Raw genomic sequence first — 27794 nt, forward strand, 5'->3', positions numbered from 1 at the left:
AGAAAGCTGGAACCCACCTGTTCTTTCTGCTACTTAAAGCTTACAGGTGATTTCTTTACTTCATAAAGAAAAATGGAGCACAAACCCAATTAAAACCAAAACCCCCTCGCCAGTTGCCCTTAAGAGATGGGGATTTGAACAGATGCCTGTGTATACACTTAAGGGCGTTTTCTTGAACTCTTGAATTTCTGGCATGGCTGTATCTGTTTGCCAGATGGCTTGCTGGGATCTTATTTTTCCACTTCTAAAAACACATGGGCATCAGGCCCAGGTATGATAAACTCAGAACCCCTCTTATGATTTATTTTGAATTAATCTAGTACAGCATGGAGTCTCCCTGGTGCCTCAGCAACGTCGTCTCCCTGCTCCAGGCTGGTGACTGGTCTCCCAAGGAAAATGTTGTATAGAGACCTCAAGGAATGGCACTTACAGGACAAAGCTCTTTAGAACATACCATAGGGATTAATCTGCCCTGGCCCTGAGGAACGGACTAGTTGATCTACTAGGTCAGTCCTTTCTCTAATTTCTATGTTTACATAGCTAAAAAAATCCCCAAACCTGCCAGCTTCTAGCTACATCTTTCTGATTGTGTCAATACCACTTTTAAAATCTGCTTTATATGTCAATCTTCCTCAGCTAGGTTCTGAAACTTTACTTTTATTTATTTATCTTCTTTTTGCTGTTGTGGAGTAACGTGTTTCTGGGCTTGATTGATTGTTGCCATATGGTTCCTTAGCACCATCTTAACTGGCACAAAGGAATCTAAGCTGCCTCTGCCCGCAACTCTGAGTAGGGTGGACCAGAACAGGAGGGCAGCCTGGCTGGGCTGTTCCTATGCCTTGGCGATTCTTCTCCCCTGGGCAAGAGGAGTGCAACTTACACCTGCCCTACCCTGTGCCAGGGGCTGAGCCAGCCCCAAGAGATCCTGGGTAGGGGAGGCATATGGCCCTTGTCTCTCTCCCTGAATAGTTCTAGCCCAGGCGTGAATCTGTCCCTCTGAGCATCAGTGATGATCTCCCCCTTTAAGTGAGGGGACCACGGCTCTTGTGCATTTGTTATGGTGCAGGTAGCCAGCTTAGCATCCTGTCTCTGCTCCTGCTTCTCATTAACTAGCCGGTCTATGGGACCTTGGCTGCCGCATTCGCTCAGTTTGCCCTTCAGCCACTTTCCCCTTCCACTGCTTCACACGTGAGTAAGAATACAGTGAAACTGCAGTGAAGCTACTCCATTCCCTTAGGGCATGGCTGGCTTTCATACTGTATGCAATGACTTGCAGCTATTTCGTACAGGGGGTTACCAGTTTTTCAGTCTGCTTCCTCTGCTATTTTTTGTGGTCAGTGGTCACGTCGTCTGATGTGCTGAAACGGGTTAGAAGAATTGGGGGACAGCAGTCTATTTTAATGATCAGTTATTTATATAGTCCATGCTTCTTATAGCACTCTGCACCGACCGAGGAGTCATCATCAGAGGATCTTAAAGCACTTCACAAAAGTTGGAGATATTCGTTGTGTGCTATAGATGAGGAAACTGAGGCACATAGAGGCTATGTGACTTGAGTACCGCACAGGAAATCAGTGGCATTTTGAAGTAGAACCTACATCTCTTGAATCCCATTCTCCAATCATTAGACTTCTTACTTTCATACTGTCTCCCATTGCGGGTTTAAATTTACCTTCTCACACCTGTCCTCCATTTAATCTATGGATAAATGAGACACAGTCCTGAAGGATTAAATGCTACAGTGCTGGTGATCTGAAAGTCAGGAAGATAGGCTACTGCTACACTATTGAAATTTGACTCTCCTCTAGTACAGGCTGGTAGGGCTGAGAGCTGTTGTGACCAGATGGCTATAGGGTGTTAACTATTTTATATGAAGTGAGTTGAATGGTCTCATTTCAGCATCTAGCAGACAGGAGTCCATGTCCCCTTAATCACCTGGACAGAGATGTATGCATTCTTGAGAGCTGGCTGTCTCTGGATCTGATGCTGCAACCCTTGAATTTCAAGGATTTAAAATACTTGGATTATATTCCCTAGTCTAAACTGAAGTGCACCAGGATTCTGTTATCATTTCACATCACTGCTTCTCCCACCTGGAAAACACTGGCCATTTTGTCAACGTGCTTTTCTAGCTTTCTCAGTCTTCATTGTGTTCTAAGGTTCTTGCAGCTTTAGTGTGGGATACCTGGATTAGTCACGAGTGGCAAAGCCATGAGTGAACTTCCTGAACGAGTGCCAGTAAAATTGTTCTGCTGCATTCTGTATGTGTTGCTTGAGATTTTCAAAGCCAACTGCCAGGAGATTTAACCATAAAACTCCCCTTAAAATAGGAATTTCATGGCTGAATCCACTACGTCAGTGGTCCCCAAACTGTGGGGTATGCCCCCATAGGGGGACACGGTGGAACAATCGGGGTGGGGAACGCAGCCTGGGCCTGCCCCCAAAGGGGGCAGGGAGGGAGCATGACCCAGCTCCAGCCCCTGGCCCCCCACCCCTGGCCAAGGCCTCCAGCTCCCTGGGGTGGCAAGACCAAAAACGTTTGGGGACTACTTCCCAAAGTCGTTTTGAAAATCTCATCTTTTTATATATATTTGTGCATGTGTCTCTAGAGTTGCCAATATTTGTTGGATGTATTCTTGGAGATTTCATCACGTGATATAATCTTTAATTAAAGATTAATCTTAATTCCTGGAGACTCCAGGCCAATCCTGGAGGGTTGGCAACCCTATGTGTCTCTGCTTTGTATTAGGTAGGCAGGTATCCTAACTTAAATCAGTAGCTCAGGCTGAGGCTTACTGAGTGCCTTATTATAAATGCCTTCTGTTAGGGTCATAAAGGACTTTTGATATCAAAAGCAAACTGATCCTGAAATTGCTGAAGTTAAATTCTCTACTTCTGCTGATCCAGTATAGACAGCAACAAATTGCTTAGACATCTGCATCAAAGCACAATTCGCTGGTCTTGTGGTAAACTGAGCTTCATGGAAAAATTCTAGGGGGAAATCGGATCACGTGTAAAGGCTATGCGAAGGATGTGATCCATAACCCATTCAAAAATTCCTATTGAGTGACTTTTGGATCAAACCCCACATGTGTAACTTTGTTTCAATGTGTGCTCCAAGGAACAGAAAATTCCCATGCCTGATAACCTTCCAAGAAGAAGAGATACTGAGCCTCAGGCTGAGGGAGCAACTCACCATCACCTCAGACTGTCTGCTATGGTGTTACAAAGCATCAGCTTCAGGCCAGGCTCCCTTTCAGACTGTTAGGAGTATACATGCACCATGCTGCTGACAACTAACTTTCCATGCTTCAAGTGGCACGAGTGCCCCTGGTACTCTGTACCTATCCAGGGATGCTCCAGACACTCACTGCCAGTATCTCTGCATCTAAAACAGCGTCTATTCAAACACTCCTCTTGGCCTACATCTGCTGCTATTGACTTTGACTTTAACTGGAGCCAGAATAGGCCAAGGCTGGGCGCCTTGGACGATCCAGTCCTAGATCACCTGCAGCATAGGATGCTTTTTCGCTTAGCATGAACCAACGACTTCCCTCTTCCCTAGACTTCAGAACAAATGTCCTCCACAGCACTTCTCAATGGAAGGTCTATCTGCATGACTGGGGAGCGAAGGTCTCCTGTCTCAGGACTGTCCCTCCATGTTTGAGGAGCACACTCCACAGACCATCATGGCCAGTATTTGCTTCAGAGCCTAGTGATGTGTCATGCAGGCAGGCTCGAGTGATCAGAATGGGTTCAGGTAAATCTGAAACCCTGCCCCTTCCCACCACAGGCTACTACCTTAAAAGCCCTTCCCTTATGGGCACTAGATACACTATGTGAATTCTGCCTTCCACCCCCCGAAAAACCACACTCTTCTCCCAAACTCCTCTGCCAAGCCTGTTACGTGGGGTTAGTCCCATGAGGCAGGAGGAAATATGTTCCAAATGGTGTTTTTGGAGGGAGGCGAGGGAACACTGTATGGAGGCTGCCTCTTAAACATGAGTGGGCTGAGGAAGGAGCTCTTCATACCCCATCCAGGTCTGTGGTAAAGTAGAGATGACCTGGGAGAAGAAGGTGGTGTGGCCCTGTGGCTACAGGCATAGCAGCATTGTCTGAAATGGCCCTGTGATGGAACTGTGGGTAACTGGCTGCAGTGTGGTTGTAAATGAGCTATTCGCTGGTTAGGTTAGTTTTCATGCTGTCACTTGGACAGCATAGGGGTCACTGAATGTGTTAAGGACCTCCATGATGTCCTGTCCTGTCCTGTGCCCAATCAAACGTGTTACAGGGTATGAGGCCTGTACGGGAAAGAAGTCTGATGCCATCCAGTCATCGTGTTTTGGGTCTTCCAGGAGGGTCTCTTCCATGCTGCATTCATAAGGTCAAAGTCGAAGATGATTTTCTCAGGTGTGCTGGTAGGCATTTGGAGCAGATACCAATATTACCTTAGAGGGGTGGACCTGTGTAGTTTGAAAATGGATCTCTCTGTTCAACTTGAATTCATACCATTCGTTTTTGATCATTCGGAGATGCTTCATTGGAATGGTGTCCAACTTCAAGTTCTTTCTTAAAGTTGGCCATCTTTTCAACAGAAGGGCCAAGGTAGGTGAAATCACAGACACTGTCGACTGGGTGACTGTCACTAAGATGACACAGCCTGCAGCGTGTTCAAAATGGACAACCAGAAGATTTTTGGTTTTTCTCCCAATTAATTTTCAGGCCAACTCTTGCTACTGAACTTTTCAGGGTTTTAAGTGCTTCAGCTAGTTTTTCCATAAATTTGGCAACTAGCCCTGTGTGAATGGCCAACAGCTGAGCTTAGAGCTGGGCATTTCTCTGCACTGCCCTCTGCAAATTGAATTCTGACCTAACTCTTGAAGGATGGGGGAGGGAAATGACTATCCAATCTAGAGGTTGGTCTGAATCAAAATCCTTGACCCAAATATTCTGAACTCTGGTGACATCTGGTTCTGTGTGCCCCAGATGGCCCACATCTCTAAGGACTGAACAAAACCCTGGCAACAGACACCCCAGAGCTAATGATGTCTAGATACAGCCCTGGAACACCGCTTTGGTTAGGCCTTTCTCTCATAGTGGGCAGGCAGCTAGTGAACAAAGACTAAGGGGACAGTGCTGATAAAGCAGGCAGCCAGCAGGAATGATTGCACTAAAACGCAACCCCCACTTTATTCCTACCTATCACATTGACTGAGCCCCAGACATGGTATGAATCTTTACTGGGGCAATGGAAAGAGAGATGGGGGAACCTGTGTAATGGGATCCTGTCTTTGGGCTTTTCTTATGCTGAGACTTAACTGATCTCCCACCTCTCCAAAATAATGATAATCTTTCCAGGTCTGTTTTATGTGCTATGCATGTAGGGCTGGATCCAACTCCCACGAAAATCTTAGACTCACATTTATAGATGAGTTGGATTGGCCCATAGAACTGTCAATGTGTGACATGCTGCCAGCCACAGAAGACAGTCACTGTGCTAGATGCTGTCATCAACAGAGGATGGAGGAGATGTTATGCCCAATGTACTTGGTCAGTCAACTTATGTCCCCTCTCGATATTGAGAGGTAAGGAAGTGGGGTTTTCCTTCCATGAGAGAGGTGCTTTTTTTTTTTTTTTTTAATCGTTGGAAATTCTGAGTAGGGGAAGAGGGTGGAATCTCATTCAGAAGGAAACTGCTGCCTAATTTTGTGAAAGCAACGTGTATGGTGCAGCTACATTGTGCCTGAAAGCTCTGCGGACCCAAGTTTCTTGCCTGAGGTTTTGGCTGATACTTGGCAGAGATGATTCAAGCAGGTGTCCCACCCACAGCGAGCATGGATCTGATAGCCGTGATGAGGCACAAGGACAGGAAGCTCTTTCGAAGCCAGGAAGGGAAATCTGGCCTGTGGTGCTGACCACAAACTACAATATGTTCAGTCAAGGGTATGGCAAAAAATAAAAACAACTTGCTGACCAGGGTTTCCTTCCATTCAAAGACCAATCAAAATGTGCAGAGATATTGGTAATTTCCCCCATGATAGGCAGAGGGAATGAGTGTACTAGAAAGAGGAAGCTCTACAAGCCCTACAGACTGCAGCTGGTTTACGGTAATTCTCTCTTGGTTCTCCAGCGTGCCTCTGGCTGGTCTGGCTTAGGCTGGCCTACACTTAAATCTAGGGGCAGAGCCAGGGGTCGAGCACCCCTCCCAGCACAGCGGAAAGTTGGCACCTGTGCCCTCTACTATGAGAGGCAGGGTGCAGCACAGAAAAATGGAGGGAAACCTGCCACTGAAGGATGGTGGAGGAAAGTGGCGAGCAATTGAGACAAAAGGATGTTCCTACTGATTCAGAAAATACTGAGGCCAAGTTCTGACCCTGCTCCAGCAGTATCATGCAGGCTTATAGCCAACTCAGCCAGCCAGCTGGGGAGCAATCTTGATCTGGAAGCCAGAGAGAGATGATTTATGGAGCCTCTAATGTATATTTCAGAGATGACTTTTTGACTCTTAATCAGGCTTTAAATCCTATTTTGGAATCAGCCTTGGTGTGCTGCTGAAAGGACGGTGGATATCTCAGATGGTGTTTGGGCTTGTCAGGAGTTAATCAGAAGCTTGCCTAGAAAATGGCTGGTGAGGCAAAGTATGGGTCAAGAATCAGAGCTGACAGTGAATGTCCCTGTATTTTGAGCGTTTTGAGTTCTAGCTTGGCCCATTAGTGAGCAGCCAGTGTGTTTTGAAGTTTGAATACAGAGGGTTTGAGCAGGAGTTTAGTGGCACACAGGCCTGGTGGTGTAGGTTCTCTGCACAGGGGTGAATTACATGTCCACACTTGGGGTGGAAGGCCCTCTTCCACTGAGGGCCCACCCACAGCCCTTCATACTGCATCCAGCTACTTTTAAACAACCACTACCGTAAGAGCAAGCGGAGAAGGGCTCTATTTTCTTGAATATGACACACACATCCATATTGCATACAAAGATTCTTTTTACCTAGTGCAGTTGTGGCATTCCTCCAAAAAAAACCAGACACATAACAGCTGTCCTGGCCAGCAGCCAGTATCAGTGAAATAGTCATCTCTTTGAATGAGTCTGGAAGATAGGTTGAGATAAAGAATATCCTATTCCCAAATAAGGAAATGCAGAGAATTCCAGGGTAAGGGCTCCTGGGAAAATATGAAAATTCCCTGTGATTCATGCAGGTAGATTCAAAAAGTGACTCCTCCTACCCCACAGCTGAAACTGCTTAAAGGCCTCTTGACATGGACAAATAGAAGCAGGAAAAGGTTCTAACCTAATGGTCCTATATGTCTGTGTCTGTTTATGGAGCACCTTTCATCAGAAGGATCTTAAAGTATTTTGCAAACTATATATATGCAGGCATTGCTGTCTGCCACCATAATGGTGCTGGCTCTGGGGAGGAAAGGCAGCAGCCTACCAGAGTGACACCACACAACAGTGCCAGTGGATGCTTGCCCGAGGCTGCCAGATTAAAATCTCTACTCTCCCCCGAATTGTCATGGGATCCTTAATGGCCATCCAAAATCTCCTCAGAGAAAACTGTGTGGAATTGGATTTGATCTGCCTCAGGCAGATGGAGGGCTGTGTTCACCCTGTTGGATTTGAACCAGTACTTCCAGGCAATTTGGGTATTTCCAGCCAGACACCAAACAGATACCAAGCCCATAATTATAATTTATGCTTATTGGTCTACGTCTAACAATCAGGTGCAAACAGCTTGGGCAGAGTGAATCATTCCTCAGAGCCAGATTCAGCTCTATACTGGCACAGAGATAGTGGAGGCCAACTGCACGTTCCTTATTCAGAGGCTGTAGGGACCGGCGCAACCCTGCTTCAGTGGCCCCTGTGGGCTTCCCGAGGGTGCAGAATAGCCAGGATGCAGCACTGGCCCTTTCCTCCTCCTGTGGCCCCTGCCCTGGACCCACTCTAGAATGAAGCCTGGTTCTGCAGCTCCCTGAGGGACCTTCATAGTGTGCATCCCCTTTGAATCACCCTAGCTAGTGTAAAGAGACTGGACCACAACAATAAATAGAGGCCAGTGTCCATTCCAAGAGTCATCAAGGATGAGACTTTGCAGAGGCTGGCTAGACCTAAAGTGGGTTCATACTTTCCACAGCTCCTAGCTAAACCGCACAACAATTCAAGACAGGAAGTAAATACTGTATTCAATTGAAACCAGTGGGGAATTTCGTCTAGGCAACTGGAATTTGGGGAAACTGCCAGGGCTGCTATGAAAAGTGTTGGATCTTTCGCGATCTAGTGACAACCTCATTGTTAGATGTAAGAAAGTGCAGAAAGGCTCAACTTGATATATATGGTACATTCCTATATACCAGGATCAGCTTGGTGCGTTTTTTGTGGCATTCCTCTTAAGAGGTGTAATAGCTGTCCTGGATGGTAGCTGTTTACAAAAATAACTTTCTGTTGAATGAGTTGAGGGGAAAGCCTGTATAAGGAATGTTTGTGTTTTTTGTTTGTTTTAAAATATAGAAATGCCAAATGCTCCAGGAAAATGTCTGAGTCAGTGCCCAAACTCACAAGGTGTAGCTCACCCGATAGGGCACCAGTGCACCACTTGCAGCATCTTGGGCTTTTCTTTGCAGTTTCATAGTCAAATATTGGATAGACGTGTCCCTGTTTAGCTTATGACATCAGATGTGATCACAGCACGAGATGGTGCAGCTCCAGGCGCAGGTGGAATTCTGCTACATTCTGTAGTTCTCAATGGTCAGTGATTGGCAGGTAAACAGCCACAGGCTGGGATCTGTTTAGATTTCCCTGCGACTAAGTGCTCTGAATCTCTCTTGCTCACTGCAACCCGCAGAGCCCCTCAGTGCCAACTGACAGGGGGCCCACTATACTTCTCTCATGTGAGGCCTGACACACTCACCACCCCTAACACACTGTTGTCCTAAAATGTATCCAGAAGGTGTCTTGTAAGGTATCATATAAAAACTGGTGACATACTGGTCATTAATAGGGCCAGTCTTTTCTGGCAATGAAAACAGAGTAATTTCAGATTTTAAAGCTGTCTATTTCGGATAGGCATTATAATAATACAATATATACATGTACTATTTTCCCCCTGTATTTCCGATTTTCATGTTGTCGTGCAAACACACCAGTAATTGTGAGCCGTTGCTTTGCTGCTGTCACATCGCTGCTCTCTGCCCTTTGTTTTCTTTTTTCCATTTCTGCAAAATGACGTGGGCCTTCCATGTCGCCGACTATACAGTCCTTTTGAACACGGCCAAGAACTTTGCTGCAGATTGTACCATATAACTTCCCTCCACCCACATGGAGCACATGTTTGCCGAATTCTTTAACTCTAGCCTAAGCCTTAACCGTTTTAGGCATTGGTAGTAAACAGCTTTGAAGGGCCAAAGCACAAGGTGGAAAATCAGAAGGAATCGGCATGCAGGAGGATCAGGGAGGGGCTCTAGCTGTGGGGGAACAACACTGAGCCTGCAGGCAGCTGGGGCAAGGTCCAGCTGTGTGCAGGAGCGAGATGTGAGCAGTGTGCCTACAGCCAGCTGTGTGCTGGGGGAGCAGGCAGGAGCCAGCTGTGCAGGGGACAGATTCTGGTCACTAAGGGCTAGAGCCAGGCCAGCTGTGTGCAGGGTAGGTGAGCGGGTCAAAGGTGCTGTGGATGTTGCCAAGAGCAGGTGCAAGCACCGTCTGCTCAGCAGTGTGGCCGAGGGAGTCCAGCGCCCCCCTGCCAAATGCCCTGCTTGCCCAGGGGAAGTTCTGTTGCAGTTTTGTTGAGCCCAGGCCTGTGTGAGGAGGGAAGTTGGCGGCGAGTCTCAGCACCAGTCAGCCCCAAGCCTCTGCTCTGCACTGTTGGGAGGAGGCGGATGTTTCCTGGCAGAAATCTGGGGGGTGGCTGTCTCTTGACCCTGTGTGCCCCCACCGTGCATCGCCTCTGATTGGCGATTCCAGAAATGAAAGGTGATTTCAGGAAAAAACAACAACACGACAATAGCGACAACTTCCAGAAAACACCGGCCCTAGTCATTAATGTTATTGTGTGAGGTATGTGTGGTTAGTGTGGAAAGAATGATGTAAGTTTGCCGAAAATATATTCCTAAAATACGTTCAGACCAAGCGATCTGAGGAGAGCGGATAAACAAGCTTGTCGTAGACAAAAGAAATTTGTTTCACCTGTTTGCCCGTGTCTCCAGTAAATTGAGCAAGGTGAGGCCAGAGACATTGGAAGTACAGTTACGTCTAAAGTAAACAAAGCAATCAAGCTAACAAGTGGCGGAGGAAACAGCTTAGTGAGCATAGCTGGGGGCCGAGTCTGCACCCTCAGGAAGTCTTCCTGACTCTTGAGACAATGGACTCTGGATAATATAAGACAGTGGTCTCCAACCTTTGTATGCCCAAGATCACTTTTTGAATCTAAGGGCGTGGCTACACGTGCAGCTGTAGAGCGCTGTGAGTTAAACCAGCCCTCGGAGACCGCAGCAGGGAAAGCGCTGCCGTGTGTTCACACTGTCAGCTACAAGCGCAGTGGCGTGGCCACATTTGCGGCACTTGCAGCGGCACTGGGAGCGGTGCATTATGGGCAGCTATCCCACAGAGCACCTCTTCCCATTCTGGTGCTGTCCCTTGCGGAAAGGGGGTGGGGTGGGGTGCAGGGCATTCTGGGTCCTGTCCCAATGCCCCGTGATGCATCACTTCACCACCCAGCCACCCCTGTGCTTCCGTCCACATTTGGCGCCATCTTTCAACGGTTTTGGTACTGTTAATTACTGTCTTCTCTTTTGGTCTGCGGGAATGGATCCTGAACTTGTGAGGAATATTCTGATGGGTCGCGCCATCACGTCATGAATGGCAGTCGAGTTACTCCTTAAGCTACAAAGTGACAGTGACGAGTCTGATGATGATGTCAACTCACATAACGCATACGACACGAGATTGCTTGTGGCATTCACGGACATGCTCACCGCTGTGGAACGCCACTTTTGGGCTCAGGAAACCAGCACTGAGTGGTGCGATCACATCGTCATGCAAGTCTGGGACGACTAGCAGTGGCTGCAGAACTTTCGGATGAGGAAAGACACTTTCATGGGACTGTGTGAGGAGCTCGCCCCCACCCTGCGGTGCAAGGACACGAGATTAAGAGCTGCCCTGCCAGTGGAGAAGTGGGTGGCTATTGCAGTCTGGAAGCTGGCTACTCCAGACAGCTACTGATTGGTCGCTAATCAGTTTGGAGTGGGAAAGTCGACCGCTGGAATTGTGTTGATGCAAATTTGCAGGGTCATTAATCGCATCCTGTTCAGAAGAACCATGACTCTGGGCAACGTGCATGACATTGTGGCTGGCTTTGCACAAATGGGTTTCCCTAACTGTGGAGGGGCAATAGATGGGACGCATATTCTAATTCTGGCACCAGACCACCTAGTACATAAATTGGAAGGGGTATTTCTCTATGGTTCTCCAGCCGCTTGTGGATTACTGTGAGCATTTCATGGACATTAATGCAGGCTGGTCTGGAAAGGGGCATGATGCATGCATCTTTCAGAACGCAGGCCTGTTCAGGAAGCTGCAAGCCGGGACTTTCTTCCCAGACCAGAAGATCACTGTAGGGGAAGTTGAAATGCCCATTGTGATCCATGGAGACCCCACTTACCCTTTAATGCCGTGGCTCATGAAACCCTACACAGGGAGCCTTGACAGCAGCAAGGAGTGGCTCAACAGGCTGAGTTGGTGCAGAATGACTGTTGAGTGTGCTTTTGGCCATTTAAAGGGCCGCTGGCGCTGTCTGTATGGGAAGCTGGACCTGGTTATAGCCGCGTGCTGTACCCTCCATAACATTTGGGAGGGGAAGGGTGAAAGCTTTACTCAGGCATGGACCATGGAGGTTCAACACCTGGAGGCTGAATTTGAACAGCCAGAGAGCAGGGCTATTAGAGGGGCCCAGCACGGGGCTATAAGGATTAGGGATGCCTTGAGGGAGCAATTAGATGCTGAAAGCCACCAGTAATGTTTGGTGCCCTGCACGGGAGTGAAGTACAATTGTTCCAATGTTAGTAGGCATCTGTGTTTGCTACGTATGATGCACTGACTTGCAGTGCCTGTTGCTTTTCTGGACTATAGTTTTTTATTTAATGCAATAAAGAATGTTTTCAAAGCCAAAAAATTAGTTTATTGAAAAGAGACAACTGCTTGGGAAACGGAATTAGCTTGCAGAACTCATTGCCACAAGACATCAGTGAGTCCAAGAGTTTAGCAGATTCAAAAAAGGGATTGGATGCTTTTGTACAGTAATCATGATGATTAAAATAGTGTTTTGGAAAAGAGATAAAACTTAGTAATTCAGGAGCGGAGTAACCGCCCCGCTACACAGCAATTGAAACTCAGCAGGACACACACCCTGAGGCTAGAGAGGTGCCTTTTCTTTGTCCCATGAAATTCCATTCAGTCTTGCCTGCATTATAAACTATTAAATCACCACATTCTTTCACTCTCCTGCATTCCTTAGGAAAATGCTGGCAGTAATAGCGCCACCCTCTGTGCTGGCCACTGTAGTGGGGGAGGGTGGGGTAGATGGGCTCAGCTCCTCTCATTTCCCTCCTAACACCCAATACCTAGTTCTAACATCCCAGCGCCTCCTCCTGAGGGCCAGTAGTGGTATAGACTGAATACCCAAACTGCACATTCCGGTTTGGCAAACACTACCTCAGCTCCAACTACTGCCAGAGAGGATGAAAGCTCACCCGAGCTGACCGTGCCACCCAAACAGGGTGGGAAGCAAGATGTAGCCGCCTGATGGGTGCGGGGAGGCGGTGACTGTGTTTATTGATCAGGAGTACCTGCTGGTGGGGGGAGGAGGGGGAGGGGAGAAATGTGTTATAGGCAAGGAGGGAGCTATGTTGACCTGTGCATGGGCTCTGTCACTTATGGCCTTTCAAACCTTAGGTTACAGGGATAGGTCTAACTCCTAAGCAACTTGTCCGTGTAGAAATGAAGTCTCTTACACTAAGGCTCAACACACTGAGAATGATGGTAGAGGGGACTCTGAATTGGAACCAGAGCATTAGGTTGTGCTGAATGTTGTTTGTGTTGCCTGGAACGTCAGGACGAGGGCTGGAGGAATCATCGTATAAATGAGAACTGACCCTCAGCCATCGCCTAAAACGCAAATCAAAACCAAACACTCTTGGAGTCTTAGAAACCTGTGGGTTTTTTTTTTTTTTTACTTCAACTCTTCCTTGCACTTTCTAGTTTACAGTGGGCAGCAGAAGTAAGACTCTGTCCTTGTGATATTTTGGTCCGAACTAGAAAGCACTGGATATCTCATTAGAAAGCCTCGTCCACTGAGCTTTGCAGTCTGATATTACTAGAGCAAAGAAGTTAGCCTGAAAGAAAGAACAGTCTAGAAGTTAATACCACAGACCTGGGAGTTAAGAGATCTGGGTGATTTTCTTTGTTTTGCTACAGACTATTTGAGACCGTGGGCAAGTCACTTAAGGTCTCTCTACACTGGTTTCTCCTGTAAAATGTGGATCATAAATACTTAGTTACCTCAAATAGATGTTTTGAGGTTAAATTATTAGTGTTTGTAAAGTGCTTTGTGGTCGAAAGATGTTGACGTTCCCAGCCCATACAATGGGGCTAATACTGCCTTTGTCTGGTCTATGTAGAATGTAAACTCTTCCGAGAAGAGATTTAGAGCACCTAGCGTAACAGGGCCCTGATCTGTTTTGTGGTTTCTAGATGCTGCTGTAATACAAAGGCTAAATAAGTGCCATTTATTTTTATGATCTGAAGTTTGAACGCCTTTGTAGGGTTGCTCATTGCTATTTTTAAAGCACTAGATTTGAGGGCATATTCCCATGACAACATCCCCACTGGCACCTTTGAGGCAGGGAGGTTGTGTATACTTGCTCCTTAGCTAGGACCTATTGTATGGAATGTACATGAAGGCAGGCTGACAAAATGCCAAAGCAAAGTTTAATTGGCCATGAAAGAATGGCTCATTCTCCTGTAACCTGAATCTGATTAATTCCTATGAGAACCATTTCAAACAATGACCTTCCAGGTGGAGTGGGTTAACTTCCATCTGGTGTGAGGATTTAGAAGCTGCCTGCATTGCTGATACCCGTTCCATAGGATTTGTTAGTCATGTCCCCAACTATCCTGGCATCTGCAGCAATTTATGAGGCCGAGGCCCCTACCGGACGAGGCGGTCCCTACTGCTTCCTATTCAGTTTGTATGTACAGTAGAACCTGAAGAGTTTCGCACATCTCGGGAATAGAGGTTGTTTAGAACTCTGAAATGTTCGTAACTCTGAACAAAACATGATGGTGGTTCTTTCAAAATCTTACAACTGAACATTGACTTAATACAGCTTTGAAACTTGACTGTGCAGAAGAAAAATGCTGCTTCCCCTTGATCTTATCTATCTATATTTAGTAGTTTACATTTAACACAGTACTGTACTGTATTTGCTTTTTATGTTGAGGAGGTGTGAGCCGGAGCGACATCGTGCATCGACTCTGAGAAAGGGACTGAGATACTTTTTCCGTTGGACCACATGAACTGGAACCATAAACTCACTGAATGTTAAATCTCCCCAAATGAGGGTCAATCCATCCTCCTCATCGTATCCACTCATTATACTCCACACCTGAACATAGCCATCATATGAACAACAGACATTGAGATATGAGGGTATGTACTTTGACCTGTTAACCTTTTACCCCCAATTGGGGATATTGCAGATTATGTATTCCTTATGCCATCTGATCTTAAACCAAACTTTGCACCCCTTGATAATCTGTACGTTACTCCCTGATAACCAGAAACTTCTACACTTAAACTCTGTACAGTTCACTTTTTTTAAACATCATCTTAATAAAATCTGAATGCAGGGGTAGTGAAATGTTGTTCTCAATGTTGTTGTCTTTGTCTGAGTAAAAGGGAGCAGAACTGTGCTTCCCTGCCCAAATGAGGGGGTCACCCTCAGCTGAAAGGACCTCATGCCAGACCCCTGTGAAAGCAGAGAGGGATGGGGACAGGTGTCCCAGCCAGGATTCTCCCCTCTGGTCAAAGACAGAGCTAAATCTGCTCCATTAGGAGCCTTTTGTTATTTTAAATGCTTAAAAGAGCTGACAGACACTTGTGGTGGGACAGCTTCTCTGCCCAGCCTCAGAGCTGAAAATCACTAAGAGCTGGGTGGGTGGACCCTCAAGAGACTGAGCTGCAGAGGTCACAGCAGAAAGGCAGGTGGCAGAAAGTGACCAGAGGAGCAGAATGAGCGGCTGGCAGGGCGGCCAGCGGAGGAAGTGTTCAGATGGCAGAGCAAGCAAGGTGCCTTCTTCCCTAGGTGGAAGGTGAACTCCCACAGGTCCACCTCTGAACCCTGGGTCCTCGCCGACCAAGGGCAACCCCGTGAGTGGAGTATGGTGAGTGAGCAGAGAGGGGCACAAAAAAGGAAATTTTGGTTGTAGAACTCAAGAACATGAGGCAGAAAGCACTGCCCCACGCACTCTGGGGTGAGTGTCCTATTCACAGTTTTATGATTAGGAATCCTGCTTGTGGCATTTTTCTAATTAATCGACTTCCCTCCTTTCATTAAAAGTTTCTTTTCTGCACTCAGACTCTGTGCTTGCGAGTGGGGAAGTATTGCCTCACAGAGGCGCCCGGGGTGATGTGTAATTTTCCCAGGTTATTGGGTGGGGACTCAAGCCAGTTCTGTGTTGCATTGTTAAAAAGGAACCCTGAGATACTGAACCCAGCCCTGGTTGCTGCCGGCTCCATCTGAGCGAAGGGTTACTATATCTCATCTGAAAGATGGCAGCTCCAGCAGCCCAGCACCTGCTCACTCCGCTAAGGCCACTTGCTGCCGCACACTGGATTTTCCTTAGAGGTTTCCCATTAAACTATTCATGAGGGCTGGAGGATCAACAGATATCATGGGATCTGGCAGTGAGAGCTCATTCCAAGGTGGTATGGCTTGTGATAAGGCAAAAGCACTTTAAATGCTGTTCTACCTTCAGGAAATGCCTCTAGACCCCTTCTTCCATCCCCAAAACTGTACAAGGGAGCATATGAAACTTCCAAAATAAACTGGAAATGAAAATGTTGACCGCTTTTGACTTGCTATTTATTTAAAATCTTTAACGTGTTGCAAAATGGTAGACGTTTCAGCAGGTCCAGTTGATGTGGTCACAAGATAGGCAAGCCTTCAGACACAACTCTTCTAGGGCAAGTTTTTCCTGATTTGGAGAACAGATGTTTGATCGGCTTCTTCCTTTGGGGCTGCATGGCCAAAGTTGTAGCAGCAGGGACTTTGGAAGAGGATGGGGCTTGTGAGGAGAGAGAAATACATGAAATGACAACATAACCTACTGCATAATTCACTTGGATTTGTTATGTTCATGGCACACAAAAGAAGTTAAATAAAAATAATCTTGCTGGAAAGTTGCAATGTAACCATACTTTTTCTGAGAATCAGAATGATGACACACAAGAACCCTAAAACAGAGAAAACAGGCTGCTCCCTAAAAGAGGCACACCTCACCCGACCTGACTCGAGGCTGTCTGTATGCAGACTCCCTGCTGTTGGGCCTAGATCGCACGCTTCCCTACAGAGCCCCCTAGGCTACAAGAAGGACCAGGAAAACCCCTGAAATTTCAAGTGACTGATCACAATTTTAGTACCGTTTTCAATACACCACGCTTTTGATCAGAAGATTGAGGGTTTTGAGTCCTTTTCTGGTGGGCTATAGCGGTAATGTAGTCCAGTGGTTCAGGGCGCTGGCCCAGGCCTCATGAGGACTAGGCTTGATGCCTGACTCTTCTGCTGTGTGAGACTTCAGGCTAACACTCCGCTTCTCTGTGTTTTTTAGTGTTTCTGATCTGCAATAACCTCTTATCCTGACTCAATTCTTCTTTATCTGCTGTTTCTTAAGGATATTTACTTCTGCATTTTATCTCTGATCAGGCTAGTTTCAATTACCCCTCTGTGTTAATGCTGCTCACAAGAGTAAACCATAAGGAGTGACAGGAAGGGGAGAGGAAATTAAATGAGTGCTGGGTGTCGTCTCAGTAATAAGGTGCATAGCTTTAAACTTGAGTCACTTTATTGATATGGCAAGGTGCTTAGGTACTAGTAAAGTCAGTACCTGGAGGGCCTGATGATGATGATAACATCTACCTCTCAGGGTAGAGCCAAGAACAGAGTCCAGGTCTTCTGAGTCCTAGTCTAGCTTGCCCTCCTGCTTGACTGCTCTACTCTGAAGAGACACTCAATCCTCATCTTGTGTAAATACATGCGGTGGCTGGAGCTACGCCCATTCATGCCCGATGACGATCTGGCTCCAAGTAGCTATTTCCCGGTTTTGTGGTGGTGGTAATGAAGTGAAATGCACTGTTGACTTTTGCATTGCTCTCCATTTCTGGGTCCCAATTATGGCTGGGTGGAAAAAAAGAACTCCGTTTTGTGCCTGATTTGGAGCAGGGACTTGAAGCTGGGTCTCTCACATCCCTGGTGAGTGCCCTAATTGGCAGGCTGTTGGTTATTCTGGAGTTCCTCGCTCTTAAAATTCCACCCTGGTTCTGAGAGAGCTTCACCAAAATGGAGATGTTCCCATGAAAAGTTTTGTTTTTGACAAATTGTCATCTTCCACACACCCCTCCCATCATCACCAAAAAAAAAAAAAAAAATTGTCAAAATGCCTGCCCAGCTCTGGTCCTGATTCTTCTGCAGCAGGATATGAGTGATTCCCGTCAACTTCAATAGTATTGCAATGGGGGAACAAGGCCACTTTTGCCACCTGTACTCTTCTTCTCCCTGAATTTATACAGTTTTTCTTCCTGGTTTTTGTCTGGGGATAGGGATGTTTCTCTTACAGCTTCCAATAGTTGGAGGAAATAGCTTCTCCTTTAGGAGAGTGTCTCTCACCACTTCTTCATCATGACAACAAAATATGCACTAGAAACGGGGCCAACACAACCCACCCTCTCAGATCCAAACAGCCCCACAGCCTGGAGGATTTGCATCCAAATCTGAATGTTGTGGTTTGGGCCCATCTCTGCTGTGCCCAGGGGGCTAGATCCAGAGGAGCTATGCTGTCTTGTGCCATGTGAGGAATTAGCTCTTAGAGCAAAGCCAGAACCTTTGGGAGAGATGATCAGGGCTGTGACCTTGTGTAGCTATTCTTATCATGAAAGAGAGTGTGGCAGAGTTCTTTCTGCCCAGGAACCCGTACCAACATGGCACTGGTACGTTGGGGGCGGGGAGTACCCACTGTTCAGCACTATGCTTCAGTTTTAAAAGTAACTCTCCGAGTTCTCACTCTCCTGTTTTGGGGCTTCCCCCTTTTCAGTTTCAAGCTTCCTCTGAGGCACAGATATAACTACGGCATTGTGTTTCAGTTTCCATGGGTACTTACCAGTCTAATGCCATGCTTGAGGGGTCACCTTCTGAGCTACACTCCATTCCCCCTGGCTGCGGATGGGCACTGAAGTGTTTGGCTAGCTCACTGTCTCTGAAATGCTGCCTGAAACTCAGGAGAGACTGTGCCAAGTACACCTGACTCCACCAGGTGTAAGCAAATGAGACCGAGAATGTCTTGGCAGCAATACATCCCTCTGTATTTTAAAGGGCTGGTGTGCTCTCCGGAAAGCTGGCATTAACTGGGTCCCTGAGATGGAAGGTCTGCCAGAAGGGAGACTGCAGTGGTAGTAAGTGGCTGTATCGTCTCTACCAGGGGAGCCTATGAGACCTCATAAACACCACCCTATACCGGAAACCTACTGACCGCTATTCCTACCTGCATGCCTCTAGCTTTCACCCTGACCACACCACACGATCCATCGTCTACAGCCAAGCTCTGCGATACAACCGCATTTGCTCCAACCCCTCAGACAGAGACAAACACCTACAAGATCTCTGTCAAGCTTTCTTACAACTACAATACCCACCTGCTGAAGTAAAGAAACAGATTGATAGAGCCAGAAGTTACCTACTACAGGACAGGCCTAACAAAGAAAATAACAGAACGCCACTAGCCGTCACCTTCAGCCCCCAACTAAAACCCCTCCAACGCATTATTAAGGATCTACAACCTATCCTAAAGGATGACCTAACACTCTCACAAATCTTGGGAGACAGGCCAGTCCTTGCCTACAGACAGCCCCGCAACCTGAAGCAAATACTCACCAACAACCACATACCACACAACAGAACCACTAACCCAGGAACTTATCCTTGCAACAAAGCCCGTTGCCAATTGTGCCCACATATCTATTCAGGGGACACCATCACAGGGCCTAATAACATCAGCCACACTATCAGAGGCTCGTTCACCTGCACATCCACCAATGTGATATATGCCATCATGTGCCAGCAATGCCCCTCTGCCATGTACATTGGTCAAACTGGACAGTCTCTACGTAAAAGAATAAATGGACACAAATCGGATGTCAAGAATTATAACATTCATAAACCAGTCGAAGAACACTTCAATCTCTCTGGTCACGCAATCACAGACATGAAGGTCGCTATCTTAAAACAAAAAAACTTCAAATCCAGACTCCAGCGAGAAACTGCTGAATTGGAATTCATTTGCAAATTGGATACTATTAATTTAGGCTTAAATAGAGACTGGGAGTGGCTAAGTCATTATGCAAGGAAGCCTGTTTCCTCTTGTTTTTTCCTACCCCCCCCCCCCCCAGATGTTCTGGTTTAACTTGGATTTAAACTTGGAGAGTGGTCAGTTTGGATGAGCTATTACCAGCAGGAGAGTGAGTTTGTGTGTGTGTATGGGGGTGGGGGGATGTGAGAAAACCTGGATTTGTGCTGGAAATGGCCCACCTTAATTATGCACATTGTAGGGAGAATGGTCACTTTGGATGAGCTATTACCAGCAGGATAGTGAGTTTGTGTGTGTGGTTTTTGGGAGGGGGCTGAGGGGGTGAGAGAACCTGGATTTGTGCAGGAAATGGCCCAACTTTATTATCATGCACATTGTGTAAAGAGTTGTCACTTTGGATGGGCTATCACCAGCAGGAGAGTGAATTTGTGTGGGGGGGTGGAGGGTGAGAAAACCTGGATTTGTGCTGGAAATGGCCCACCTGATGATCACTTTAGATAAGCTATTACCAGCAGGACAGTGGGGTGGGAGGAGGTATTTTTTCATATTCTCTGTGTATAAATAAAGTCTGCTGCAGTTTCCACGGCATGCAGCCGATGAAGTGAGCTGTAGCTCACGAAAGCTCATGCTCAAATAAATTGGTTAGTCTCTAAGGTGCCACAAGTACTCCTTTTCTTTTTGCGAATACAGACTAACACGGCTGTTACTCTGAAACCTATGAGACCTGTGTAGCCCAAAGAGGGGGCAGTGCTCGCTGAGGAGGGCTGCAGCCAGGGTAAGCACTGATTCAGTGTAGCCCAACCAGCTGTGGCGGCTATGGAGCCAATATTAACGGTGCCCCTACCTAGTGGAAACTCCAGTTTGGGACAGGTGGAGTGACACCCTTGTCAACAAATGGTGTCCACCCTCCACATGGAACCTAGGTGGCCCAGCTGGTGTAACTTATACCTCCTTGCCCCGGCTTCAGTGAAGTGAGCTCATAAGTAGACTTCCAAAAACAGATCACAGAAAACCTCCCAGTTACAATGTGGACCTGTTTTGTCTGCAGCTCTGTTCCCTGGCAGCAAATAAATAGGATCAATCCCCTCCAACAGCTTGTCTGAATGGCAGCAGAAGCAGTTCAGCTGTTCTCTCTGTGCCCGGGGGTTTGCGTCACACACAGCCTGGACTGCCCCATGATGCAAGATCCAGGGCGCATGGAGAGTCTCAGAAATGCTGAAGGCATCTGCTGTCATTCAGACATAGCAGGGAGGCAGGACTCCATGCACTCATTTGCCACACACACAAATTCCCCCGCTCACACATGGTTATTTTTTTTCACTGTGCAAACCCCGCTCAGCAAACATTGCTACAGCCCTGCCTACACCTCTCACCTTGTTTACACCAAGGAATTTTAGAAAGAAAATTCCCATCAGGGCTACCTGGAGTTCAGCAGTAACAGCGCTAGTCCTTCTGGGAGCAATAGCATGGACAAGGTGCTGGCACTTTGCTTCTTGGCCAATTCAACTGGCAGTTTGTTGGCTGGTTTGGAAGTTTACTGACTGGCCACTGTTTTCCTTCTTCCTGCTTTACAGAGACCGTTGCTCAGGTTGTTGTTTTGGTTAAACCATCAGAACTCCTGAAATGGATGGAGTGAGGTATTTTTATATTTAGTCTCCTGTGAAGTGCTTCTCTCTGTTCAGACTCTGGCCCTGGTAGAAACCACTTCCACAGTTTCTTTATTTGTGTTTAGGTTAAGGCCGTAACAAGGGGAATCCCTTGCACTTCTGAATGGCCTCAGCGGGGAGAGACGACCATCTCTGTGTAGTCCATGTGACTGTTTCAATATTGCCAACTCCAAAAGTTCAAAAATCACAAGTCAGCCCCTTGTGTTTTTTTGGGGAGTCTGTCTTCTGAGTTTTGAACTCCCTTCCACCAGTGTGTCTGAGTGTTGCCAGCGCTCACTGTACTCTATGAATTCGGGACTTTGGCCGTACTGCAGGAGCTCTTGCTGGGAGACCCAGCTGAGACCAAAACACACGTCTGTGTGAAATACTGTGGTGCTTCCAGCTTCTTCCCAAACCCCCAAATTCTGATTACGCCTGTGCCCCACATCTACCCATCCCAGCAATTAATTATACTCCCCAAACCCTCACATCAGTTCTACCCCCAGAGCATCTCTGCTCCTCTTACATTCCCCCCTGCCCCATTCCCAGACCTGGGAGAGCCCCTCAGGAGTCCTTCGCTTCCCCCTACCCAGGTGTTGCAGGGATGGGGAGGGGAGGGTGGAAGAGCAGAGGAGATGACTCACTTCACAGGAGGGGAGGGGGGAGCAGAGCCACTCTGAGCTGTGGGGATCTGTCTGCTTCCCCCCCCCCCCCGCCCCCATCATGTGAAGGTAGTACTGGCTGCTCCTTCTCATCACTTCAGAGGATGGAGTTTTTTGGGAAGGGGATATATGGGGGGAGTACTGCCTGCCCCCCGCAGCAATTCTGACTGACTGCTCTTCCCCAGGAGGCAGGGAAGTGGGGAAGGCAACCAGTAGGAGAGTGTCTTGCCACACTTGTTCAAGCAGGAGCTAAAATTGCTTCCTGGCCATTGGGAGTGTTGGTAACATTGGCTAATTCCGGTTGTTGGGTTTAGTGTGCAGGTACTAGGTGATTGATATACAGGAGGTCAGAGTGGACGATCTGGTGGGCCCTTCTGGCCTTAAACCCTGCCTGTGGCTCTACAACACTGCTAGCTTCCTGTTACGATACTCCATGCTCCTAATGTCATGGACCCTCAACCAATCCTTCTGAGTCTTCTTGTTTGCACTTTCCTGGCAGAGGAGATCTTATGTGGCAATAAAACCTAAGCCAGAGAAATGACCATTGCAAAGAGAGGTGCAGGATGAAGGGACCAAACTCCTGGAAAATTGTTTTGGAAGAGAGATTCTCCCTGCAAAATGTTTAGGACCAGATCCCAAGCCCTCAAATCTGATGTTTTTGCACTCTGGGAACTGCCCTAACCAGGAAACCGGAATTCCCAGTGCCTAGGGGAATCCCTGAATGCTCTGAGACCAGACTAATTAGTTCTGTGCTACCTGATCCTGACTCCCCCTCCAGTCCCACTGCAACAGAGGGGGTTTGCTGGGGCTGGAGCGCGTGTGGCTAAAGCACATTGTTCTATGGCAATACCAGGGGAAATAGCCCTTCCAGATGGCCTTAGTTAGAGCAACACTGAGAACCAGGCCCCTGGCTACCCCTAGAATCAGGGCCTTGGATGGAGCCGAAGGACAGTGGAAAGCCACCTCTGCCCCATGCCTCTTCAGGTCCACTGGCAGGGGGAAAAGGGGGAGGATATGGAGTGGACTTTTCCAAAGTGCCTAAGAGATTTAGGAACACCAGTCTCACTGAAAGGCAATCTGACTTGTGCCCCTACATCTCTAGGCACCTTTTGAGAATGTCCCCAATGGCCCTGAAAATCTACAAACCCTGAACTCTATCCCCCTTCCTGCTTTGACACACTCTTGTGAAAGGAGAGTATCACATATTTGGAATTCCCTTAGCCCAGTCTTGTATAATTGCCCAGAATTTACCAGTCCAGGCACAGAATCAATCTGCCTTTCCTTTACCAAGATGAGGATGGGAAATGAATGAGGTTTTCTTTGCCTCTCTCACAAGAATAATTTTGTACAGCTGCCTCAGTCTTCTGAAACACCCTTGTTTTTTTCATAGGAGGGCTTCATTTTGTGATACTGCTTAAAATGCCTTGGCAGATGGAGCCAGTATTTTAAGGAGCTGAAGTCAGTGCAGTGTTCAACTGACCTGTTGAAGTCAGTGCAGTGTTACCAACCCCTCGCCTTAAAAAAACCATGAGTCAATCCCCTGCCCAATCTTGACTTTAAATAAAAAATTGGGGAGGTTTTTTTCGTGTTTAGGGTGCACTTTGGTCAGATTTCCAAGCTTTCCTCTGCAACCACGAAGGCTAGAAACTTACTTTTTAAAAAAAAAAAATATTAAAGCTGGCATTCTCCCATAATCATGTGACTCCAGAAGCTGGGGCTTTAAGGAAAAACAAAAAATGTCATGAGACTTGTGATAAAATCATAAAAGCAGGCAACACTTCCATGGGAATCTTTCCATAGATTTCAGTGGGCTTTGGATTGGGCCTACAATGAACAGGGGTTCCCCAGGACTGTCCTTTCTGCCCTCTTTTACCATGCTGGCTGACTCTTTTAAGGGGAGTGTTGGTGTAGCCATGTCAGTCCCAGGATATTAGAGCAACAAGGTAGGTGAGGTCATATCTTTGATTGGACCCACTTTTGCTGGTGAGACAAGCTTTCAAGCCACCCAGAGCTCTTCTTGTTTCTCTCACGAGCAGAAGTGGGTCCAATCAAAGATATGTCCTTACCCACCTTGTCCCTTTAAAGGGAGTCAGACTCACCCTGGCCTGTGGCCTAGCAGCTATCCCCCAGCTGGTTCTGATTTGGCAGCTTAATTATAATTAGTGATCCCAGCTGTGAAAGGGTCAGGACAGACTACATGAAGAGGGAGAATGCGGTGAGGTTGTAGGGAGATCACCAGGATGGAGTTGTACCCTGTGGTGAGCGCTGGAAAGACAGAGAGGGGGTGCTCCAGGGGGGTTGATATTCCAGAGATGGTGGGAGGAGTTAGGGGAGAGGCTGTGTTAAGTTCAGGCTCTGAGGAAGCAGCACAAAGGGGCTTAGGGGCAGAAAGTGGCCCAGGGAAACAGCTGTGTATCTGAATGAGTAGGCCTAACTGCTTAATACAAGGTCCCTGACCTGGAGCTGAGGTTGGGCCTATTCCCCTACCAGCTCCGAGGAAGGGGCATGCAAGTCTGATGTAAGGGCTATTGTGTGTTCAGGGTGGGGCTGAGGATGGAATGTGAAGGACAAGCTGAGGAATAGCCCCAGCCTCTTGTTTTGGGACTTTCATTTGTACCTTTCTCACCTGGGAAGGGGTCTAGATCAGGTGGGACTTAGCCAAGGAGAGCTGAGTTGTGGACAGACTCAGGCCATCTCAAAGCCCTAGTGAAAATGAACAGGGGTTCTAGGGGTGCAGACCTCTGCAGTGCCATGCCCTGATGCCAGGGGGTGCTATGGGAGATAGTAACTGCTTACCCCCTGGCAGGAGTGAGGCTCCACAGCTACTGTGAGGCAGACTGGTATAGAATGGCTTCACTGGAACCAAACGAATGATGCAAAGATTTACAGGAAAAAAATAGCAGAGCAATGAGGAACCCCCTGCTGTTTCTCAGATGTTCTTGTCAACTGCTGGAAATGGCCCACCTTGATTATCACTACAAAAGGTTCCCTCCCCCACCCCGCTGTCCTGCTGGTAATAGCTCAACTTAAGTGATCACTTTCGTTACAGTGTGTATGGTAACACCCATTGTTTCATGTTCTCTATGTATATAAATCTCCCCACTGTATTTTCCACTGAATGCATCTGATGAAGTGAGCTGTAGCTCACGAAAGCTTATGCTCAAATAAATTGGTTAGTCTCTAAGGTGCCACAAGTCCTCCTTTTTCTTTTTGCGAATACAGACTAACACGGCTACTACTCTGAAACCTGTCATTAAAACTTAGCCCTGGTCTACGCTAGGAGTTTAGGTTGAATTTAGCGTTAAATTGATGTAAACCTGCACCCGTCCACACGATGAAGCCCTTTTTTTTTTTTTTTTTTACTTAAAGGGCTCTTAAAATCAATTTCCTTAATCCACCTCTGACAAGTGGATTAGCGCTTAAATCGGCCTTGCTGGGTTGAATTTGAGGTACTGTGGATGCAATTAGATGGTATTGGCCTCCGGAAGCTATCCCAGAATGCTCTATTTTGACCACTCTGGACAGCGCTCTCAACTTGGATGCACTGGCCAGGTAGACAGGAAAAGGCCCGCAAAGTTTTGAATTTCAATTTCCTGTTTGCATGGTCACCTGCAGCTTGCCACGCTGGCCAGAGTTCATCGGCAGAGGTGACCATGCAGAGCTCATCAGCAGAGGTGACCATGATGGAGTCCCAGAATTGCAAAAGAGCTCCAGCATGGACCGAATGGGAGGTATGGGATCTGATCGCTGTATGGGGAGAGGAATCTGTGCTATCAGAACTCCGTTCCAGTTTTCGAAATGCCAAAACATTTGTCAAAATCTACCAGGGCATGAAGGACAGAGGCCATAACAGGGACACGAAGCAATGCTGCGTGAAACTTAAGGAGCTGAGGCAAGCCTACCAGAAAACCAGAGAGGGAAACAGCCGCTCCGGGTCAGAGCCCCAAACATGCCGTTTCTATGATGAGCTGCATGCCATTTTAGGGGGTTCAGCCACCACTACCCCAGCCGTGTTGTTTGACTCCCTCAATGGAGATGGAGGCAACACAGAAGCAGGTTTTGGGGACAAGGAAGATGATAGCTCACAGCAAGCAAGCGGAGAAACCGGTTTTCCCAACAGCCAGGAACTGTTTCTCACCCTGGACCTGGAGGCAGTCCCCCCCCAGACCCACCCAAGGCTGCCTCCTGGACCCACCAGGTGGAGAAGGAACCTCTAGTGAGTGTACCTTTTAAACCATGTATAGTATTTTAAAAGCAAGCATGCGAAAGGATTAATTTGCCCTGGCATTTGCGGCTCTCCTGGATGTACTCCCAAAGCCTTTCAAAAGGTTTCTGGGGAGGGCAGCCTTATTCCACCCGCCATGGTAGGACAGTTTACCACACCAGGCCAGTAGCACGTACTTGGGAATCATTGTAGAACAAAGCATTGCAGTGTATGTTTGCTGGCATTCAAACAACTTCCGTTCTTTATCTCTCTGTGTTATCCTCAGAAGAGTGATATCATTCATGGTCACCTGGTTGAAATAGGATGCTTTTCTTAAGGGGACATGCAGTGGTGCCTGTTCCTGCTGGGCTGTTTGCCTGTGGCTGAACAGAAATGTTTCCCGCTGTTAGCCGGGGGGGGGGGGGTGAAATGCGACCTTGGAACGAAAGCACATATGCTGTGCATATAATGTTAACAGCAAGGTTTACCGTGAAAGAGTGTAGCCATTGTTCTAGAAAATGTCTTTTAAAATACCACTGCCTCTTTTTTTTTCTCCATCAGCTGCATGTGTTTCAATGATCACAGGATCTTCTCCTTCGCAGAGGTTAGTGAAGATTAGAAGGCAAAAAAAACGCACTCGTGATGAAATGTTCTCTGAGCTCATGGTGTCCTCCCACACTGACATAGCGCAGATGATGTCCGAGTGCAGGAAAGCACAATATGACCGGGAGGAGAGGTGGTGGGCTGAACAGAGTAAGTGGCGGGCTGAAGAGAGGGCTGAAGCTCAAATGTGGCGGCAGCATGATGAGAGGAGGCAGGATTCAATGCTGAGGCTGCTGGAGGATCAAACCAATATGCTCCAGCGTATGGTTGAGCTGCAGGAAAGGCAGCAGGAGCACAGACCGCCGCTACAGCCCCTGTGTAACCAACCGCCCTCCTCCCCAAGTTCCATAGTCTCCTCACCCAGATGCCCAAGAACGCGGTGGGGGGGCCTCTGGCCACCCAGCCACTCCACCCCAGAGGATTGCCCAAGCAACAGAAGACTGGCATTCAATAAGTTTTAAACTTTTAAAGTGCTGTGTGGCCTTGTCCTTCTCTCCTCCACCACCCCTCCTGGGCTACTTTGGTAGTTATCCCCCTATTTGTGTGATGAATGAATAAAGAATGCATGAATGTAAAGCAACAATGATTTTATTGCCTCTGCAAGTGGTGATCGAAGGGAGGAGGGGAGGGTGGTTAGCTTACAGGGAAGTAGACTGAACCAAGGGACGGTGGGTTTCATCATGGAGAAACAAACTTTCACACCATAGCCTGGCCAGTAATGAAACTGGTTTTCAAAGCTTCTCTGATGCGCACCGCACCCTCCTGTCCTCTTCTAACCGCCCTGGTGTCTGGCTGTGTGAAACCAGCAGCCAGACGATTTGCCTCAACCTCCTACCCCGCCCTAAACATCTCCCCCTTACTCTCACAGATATTATGGAGAGCACAGCAAGCAGTAATAACAGTGCGAATACTGGTTTCGCTGAGGTCTAACCGAGTCAGTGAACGGCGCCAGCGTGCTTTTAAACGTCCAAATGCACATTCTACCACCATTCTGCACTTGCTCAGCCTGTAGTTGAACAGCTCCTGACTACTGTCTAGGCTACATGTGTATGGTTC

General features: G+C 47.5%; 1 long non-coding RNA gene across 1 annotated transcript; it reads left to right on the plus strand.

The window, feature by feature from the left end:
- The first annotated feature begins 327 nt into the window (after positions 1 to 327).
- LOC140913816 (uncharacterized) lies at positions 328 to 27214 on the plus strand. Its single transcript, XR_012159666.1, has 3 exons — positions 328 to 506; positions 14490 to 14695; positions 26697 to 27214. It is a non-coding gene; the product is annotated as an uncharacterized LOC140913816 (long non-coding RNA).
- The last annotated feature ends 580 nt before the right edge of the window (positions 27215 to 27794 follow it).

This window comes from Lepidochelys kempii, chromosome 6 (assembly GCF_965140285.1).
Source record: "Lepidochelys kempii isolate rLepKem1 chromosome 6, rLepKem1.hap1, whole genome shotgun sequence".
Classification (NCBI taxonomy): domain Eukaryota; kingdom Metazoa; phylum Chordata; order Testudines; family Cheloniidae; genus Lepidochelys; species Lepidochelys kempii.